Source organism: Ursus arctos, unplaced genomic scaffold (genome assembly GCF_023065955.2).
Source record: "Ursus arctos isolate Adak ecotype North America unplaced genomic scaffold, UrsArc2.0 scaffold_1, whole genome shotgun sequence".
Taxonomy (NCBI): domain Eukaryota; kingdom Metazoa; phylum Chordata; class Mammalia; order Carnivora; family Ursidae; genus Ursus; species Ursus arctos.
The window spans coordinates 105,861,939-105,867,938 of NW_026622763.1; the positions used below are offsets into that span (position 1 = coordinate 105,861,939).

Genomic DNA, 6,000 nt, shown 5'->3' on the forward strand with positions numbered 1-6,000 from the left:
GTGAGGGCAAGTCTGATCTGTTGGACTCTCAGAGTTCTGGGTGGGAGGACAGGGCGGGGTCAAGGCCTTGACCTTCCTGGCAGCCCTCCCACACCCAAGCCTGTCTCTCTCTCCCCCTCCCCCCTCTTCCTCCCTCCTCCAGGAGAGCCTGTGTTTGGTCCTATCCTCCTGTTTCGACCTCGGCCAAGCGACGCGTCCTGCCCTGACATACAGAATTCTGGACAAAGACCCCGAGTGGGGGTCTCCGGGGAATCTCGATGTCTCCCTCCAGTTTCCCAACATCCACATCCAGCTCCTGGAGGTTAGCGCTTCTGTCAAAGATTGTAAAAACCATTTTCAGGAAACCCGAGTGTTTCCTGTTTGGCCCGGGCCTTGCTAACGCATCCCGCTGGGAGCAGGGAGTCAGGCTCGCCTGCTCGTGTTCATAGAAGTCAGGCCGGAAGGAGGGGCGTCCCGGGCTCCCAGCGTCTCAACGGGGCCGAGCCCAACGTTTCCGTCAATTGCTCTGCCGCTGCCCCTTCTTCCATAAATGACCCCGGGTGCCACGGGCCCAGAATAGTCCTCCTCAGAGCCCTCCAGCCAGGGTCACCGCCCTGCCACGTTCTGATGCCACAAGGGGCCGTGTCGTGTCCCACGCAGGGCCCGGTTTGATCGCTCGTTCCTCGCGTGTGTGGAGGACCTCGTCCATGTCGGATCCTGCTCTGCAGTGCCCCGGAGACAGGGCAGGACAGGCCAAGACCCCAGGCCTCGGGCAGCCTCTGCTCCAGAGGAGGAGCCAGACCAATGTCTGGAACCACAGGTGAACCCCTGTGACATTAGCCGGAGCAAAGGGAAGCTGGCTCCTGTGGGGACTGAGGGGAGTCAGGGACCTGACTGGAGTCATGATGTGGAAAATTCCAGAAGCTGGGGTTGAGAAGGGGAGCTGGATGTCGGGGGCCCTTGAAGGCCTGGCCGTTACTCCGAGTGAGAGGAGAAGACTTGAGGCCCGAGGGCAGAGGGAGCGCAGAGTCTGGCTCCGTTCCGGGGCGGGGGGGGGGGGGGGGGGGGGCTGCTGTGTCTGTGGGGGAGGGGGACAGAAACAAGCCAGGGCGTGGACACAGTCAGGGAGGCGAGACAGGCCCAGAGCAGGCCCACGAGGGGTCACGCTATGCCCTGTTCTAATGCTATGAAGGGACAGTGACCATCTGAGTCCTGGTCTCCAGTGGATAAAGTCTATCTTTTCAAATCCTAGAGTGAACACACTCAGGCCACTTTCAAACCACGTAGAGTCAACACATTTCTGCTAACAACATTTCTTCAAGCAGGTGTCATGGTGTTGGGGAAAAGCATGTCCCCGGCCACCGAGCGGGCCCAAGGAGGTTTCGAGTTCTGCGTCATCACGGGTGAGGACCTGACCGGCCAGCAGCAAGCCCTGGTTCCTCCCCTCTGCCCACGGCTGCAGCCAGGATCCCCCGGGGTCCGGCTCACTGTCCTGGGGTCCCTGAGAAGTCCTTGGGCACGTGGGGTGAGCCATGGTAGGGGAGCTCGGCAATCAGGCCAAGATCCCGGGCCAGGTGTGCACCCCTGGTGGCTGGGGTGGGGAGGATGTGGCCGTGGCCACCATACCAGACAGTGCCAACCCATGTTTCTGTGGCTGCAGAAAGTTCTACTGGGCAGGCCAGTGCCCCACTCATGGGTCTTGGGCCGCCGCTCTGCTGACACTCTCCACGAGAGCACCTGCTGTGTTCTAAGACCAGTCCTCCCACCAGCCTGTCTTCGCGGACATTCTCTCCCTCTCTGCAGCCTGTCTTTTCATCTTCTTATGGGGTCTCTCACAGAGCATACGTTTTCATTCTGATGAGGTCCAATTCATCAAGTTTTCCTTTTATGGGATATGCTGCCTGATGCCAAACCTCAGAGCACTTCACCTAGTCGTAGGTCCCAAAGACCGTTTCCTGTTCTTCCTAAAGTCTCGTGGTTTCATATTTCACATTTCAGGGTGGGATCCACTTTGAGTTAAATTCTGTAACAGGTACGAGGATGGGTCAAGGTTCACTTTCTGTCCACAGACAACCAATTGCTCGAGGGCCGTTCGTTGAAAAGACAGCCTTCCTCCATCGGCTTGGTTTTGCACCGTCATCAGATACCAGTTGGGCGTTTGTGTTCATACCCGCACTCAGCTCGCGAGCTGTTCAGGGTTCTGCGTGGAGCGTATGGCGCACGCGGCTCAGCGCCGCCGATCCGACGGACGCACCTTAGTTCTCATGATTGCGGAGCAAAGACCACGTCCCTTCTAGGCCTCGTCTTAGCCCTTAGCAGCCCGAGAGCTATTGCTTCTCCCAGCCCCACCACCACGGGACACATGCGCCCCCGTAATGCCACAGGGGCTCAGCAAGCGTGCCCGACAGCCTCACTCCTTTGCCACGCGGGACCCACTGCTAGTCTGATGACGAAGACACGTGGGGAGAGATGGAGGGGCTGTCCCTGACTTCCTTGTACTGGGGGACCAGGCTCAGGCACCCCACTCTGATGTCAAGTTCTAGGGATCCTGACCCTTCTCTTCAAAGCCCACATCACTGGGTCCACAAAGAGTCCCTCCCAGCATCTGTCCCTGGAGCAGCCGCATCTCCCTCGCTTTTAACTCAGGACCCCTCCCACCGCAGCTGAGACCCATTTCCTGTTGGGTCCCCCACGCAAATGAACAACAGCTGGGAAACATGTCCGCTGAGGCTGACTGAGCAGCGTAGGGCGCCACCCCCCACCCCTTCCTGGCTCATTAACCGCTGGATGGGGGCAGGTTCCATCTCCCCCTGAGCAGCCCTGGCCCCCTTGCTGCTCTGCTGAGCCTTTTCAAACTGCCTCGTCTTGTGGCCACAAAGGAAAACCAGCCTTGCACAGAGAGAGGGAGGTGGCCCTGCAGAGGGTCAGCTCAATCCCTACCTAGTGAGCGCCCACTACCCACCACGTGACCGGCGGGTTCTCTGTGCCCTGCAACAGAGATGTCTACAGCCTCTGGCAAAGAAATCCGGCCCCAAAGGCAGCCAGGCCACGGAGCAAAGCTCTGACAGCAGCTCACGGGAGTTAGGCAAGGGCTTGGAGAGGTCAGAACCTACATGCTATGGGGACAGGGGGAGAGGAGGGACAGTCATGTTGGCTGGAGGACCAGGGACGTCCTGGAGAGGGGCTGGAGCCTGAGACTGCCAGGGGAGTATGTTCTCTGATAGGAGGAAGGAGGCATGCAGACTACAGATTACGAGAAGTGGGGGGGCTGGGGAGCAGTGGAGGCGGGGCATATCGTCCAGGGACAGGCTCATCTGTGGGGTTTGAGGAGCCAGACCCCACCCCAACTTTTCAACTTTCTGATGGGGACCCTGCTTGTGGCACTAGGGTCCTCGTGCCAACAGGACAGGCACGGTGAGACATCCCAGGCTAAATCTGTCCCAGTCTGCCGCCCTCAAAGACACAGCCCGGTGGACTAAGGTCGCCGAGCACATCTTGAGATAAACGAAACGGCAACAGGTTACCTGACAGACAGCAGGTGTTACCTGCGCTCTCAGGCTGAATGACCAGGCATCAGAGGGCTTTCTCCCAGCCCCCCAAGCCCAGACCTCTGACGTCTGGACTGCTCATTCTCTGTCCTCCCCAACCCAGGTATTTGGGGAATGGATGAGAATTCCAGATTTTACTAAGGAGCTACAGAAGCGCCTCTCAGAGAAGCCACCTATGAAGTCACCAGAAGGAGCTCCTCGAGGGCTGAGAATGAACGACAGAGACTGCGAAGCCTGAGCACTCTCCGGCGCTGTGGGGCAAGGAGCCACAGGGGGCTCCTGGGGGGAGGGGGGTCCAGGGTAAGGAGAGGCTGGAGGATACTGGCCACTAGGGGGCTAGGGTAGAAGAGAGGATCCCAGCAGACACCTTGCAAAGTTTCCCCCACTGTACCCAGGGTGAAGCCAACTGACAGGAGACCCTTCCCCATCCTTTTTTTTTTTTTTTTTTTTAAGATTTTTATTTATTTGACACACAGAGAGAGTACAAGCAGGAGGATCAGCAGGCAGAGGGAGAAGCAGGCTCCCTGGGGCTCGATCCCAGGACCCGGGGTTCATGACCCGAGCCAAAAGCAGACGCTTCACCTACTAAGCCACCCAGGCGCCCGAGACCCTTTCCCATCCTGACACCTGATGCTGGTCAGGCCGTGCTGCTCTGAGAAAATACACCCCAGCCAGGTCAACATCGCTTCCCAGTCACAGAAACCCCAGTTCCAATGGACTCAAGCAGAGACAATCCCCCCACCCACCTAAGTGGAGAAGTTCAAGAATAGCACTGGTCTTGGTGACAACCGGATCCAGGACTCAAAAAAGGTCATCAGGGCCCTTCCCCACCCCTCCCAGCCACACGCCACCTGGGGACAGTGACCACTTGCACTGGGAGCAGAGGTCCTCTGTCTCCCAGCGCCACAAATCAAGCCCAGGGAAGACTCAGGTGGGCCCTGCTCGGGTCACACGCCCAGCTGGGTGGAAAGTGGGGGATCAGAAAGGGCAGTTCCCGGAGTTCCACGGAAGATAGGACCCCACAGAAGGAAAGCAGCCGTCAAGAGCCATCTCCACACAGAGGGTCACAGAGATCTCGGACATGGACAAGTTTTCCCACAGACATTATCTCGTCGGGTTCACTGTTCCCCTCGGGTACAGGCAGGCCTGATGGCTGCCGGAGAAGCTGGCGGCCGCACCTGCTGCTCTCTTCCACGACACCATCAGACTTCTCCCCAGCAGACCCCGTGCCCACCCACAGCCCTGACTTCACAGAAGGGCCCCACTCCCGGCCTCGGGGCTCTCTCTGGACACAAGAGCGTGCACAGCCCCCAGCCGGTGCCAGGGGTCCACGAGCAGCCCTCCATGACGTGCCGAAGCACCAGAAGGAAGTCCTCGCCTCCTTGCCTCTGGAGAGGGCAATTCCGCGAACGTCCTGCATGGTCCCTAGGAGGCCTGGGGCCTCCGTGGATAACCAGGGCGGTCACACACCCTGTCTCCCCACCCCACTGCCCTGCCTGCCGGACCACCCCCCAGATAAACGACTTGCAGCCAAATTCTCAACTCGAGGTCCGCCTGCTGGAACCTCCAATAAGATGCTCTGTACATACTGATAAGCTGTTGTCGATAAAGCAGATACAAGAAAGTTCTATAAAATAACTGGAGGGCACGTATTGCATGGTGCACTGGGTGTTATGCGCAACTAATGAATCACCGAACTTTACATCAAAAACCAGGGATGTACTGTATGGTGACTAACATAATATAAAAAAAATATTATTAAAAAATAAATAAAATAAAGAGAAAAAGAATTTTAAAAAAATAAAAATTAAATTAAAAAAATAAAATAACTAAATTATAACCAATACCCTCCAACCCAGGAGTTAAATAGCAGGGCTCCGCTTCCCGGCCCCGCCCCCAAAGACAGACATTGCTAATCGATGGAGGCCCCTTTTGGAGGCTGGCCAAACCCAGCAAGAGAGAGCATCACGATCACTTAGTCATGTCTGCCACTGGTAGAATAAATGAAGAAGGCAAGGGCCTTGCTCTTTGCCATCCCTGCTCCAGGCAATTGGCTTGCAGAGCCCATAAAGGACTCAACAAATGTCACTGTCGTCATGTCACCAGTTCCCAAAATGGCCAGTTTCCTCCCCCCTCCCCCTGCCAGCCTTGCTAGGAGTCCTATGTGCCTGAGTACCTGCTGGGAAATGCCCAGTGCTCAGCTTGTCTCGCCGTTGGACAAAGGAAACAGAGCAGTTAGCACCCACCTGGGTGCGTGATGCGGCTGAAAATAGGCATGACTCACACTCGGCGGGGCGGGGCAAGCCGCAGTTCCAGCAAGCCCTGTCCCGCCCTAAACGCCACCAAAGGTGTCCAGGGCGCAGAACCGTGCGTCCTGTAGGTACGGCTCTATGCGCGCAGTCACGCAGCCGCACAGCCGCCCAGACACCCCGCCCCCAGCAGTCACGCGGCTCGAGGAGGGCCTAGGGCTGTG

General features: G+C 57.7%; 1 long non-coding RNA gene across 3 annotated transcripts in view; it reads right to left on the minus strand.

The window, feature by feature from the left end:
• Positions 1-6,000, minus strand: part of LOC113250299 (uncharacterized) — a 30,624-nt gene extending 24,624 nt beyond the window's left edge. For 2 of the 3 annotated variants that reach the window (XR_008957005.1, XR_008957004.1), the window contains exon 1: positions 5,704-5,999. This is a non-coding gene — a long non-coding RNA (uncharacterized LOC113250299). Of the gene's footprint in view, positions 1-5,703 lie in introns of all 3 variants that reach the window. The other variant, XR_006408506.3, reaches the window with a different exon arrangement.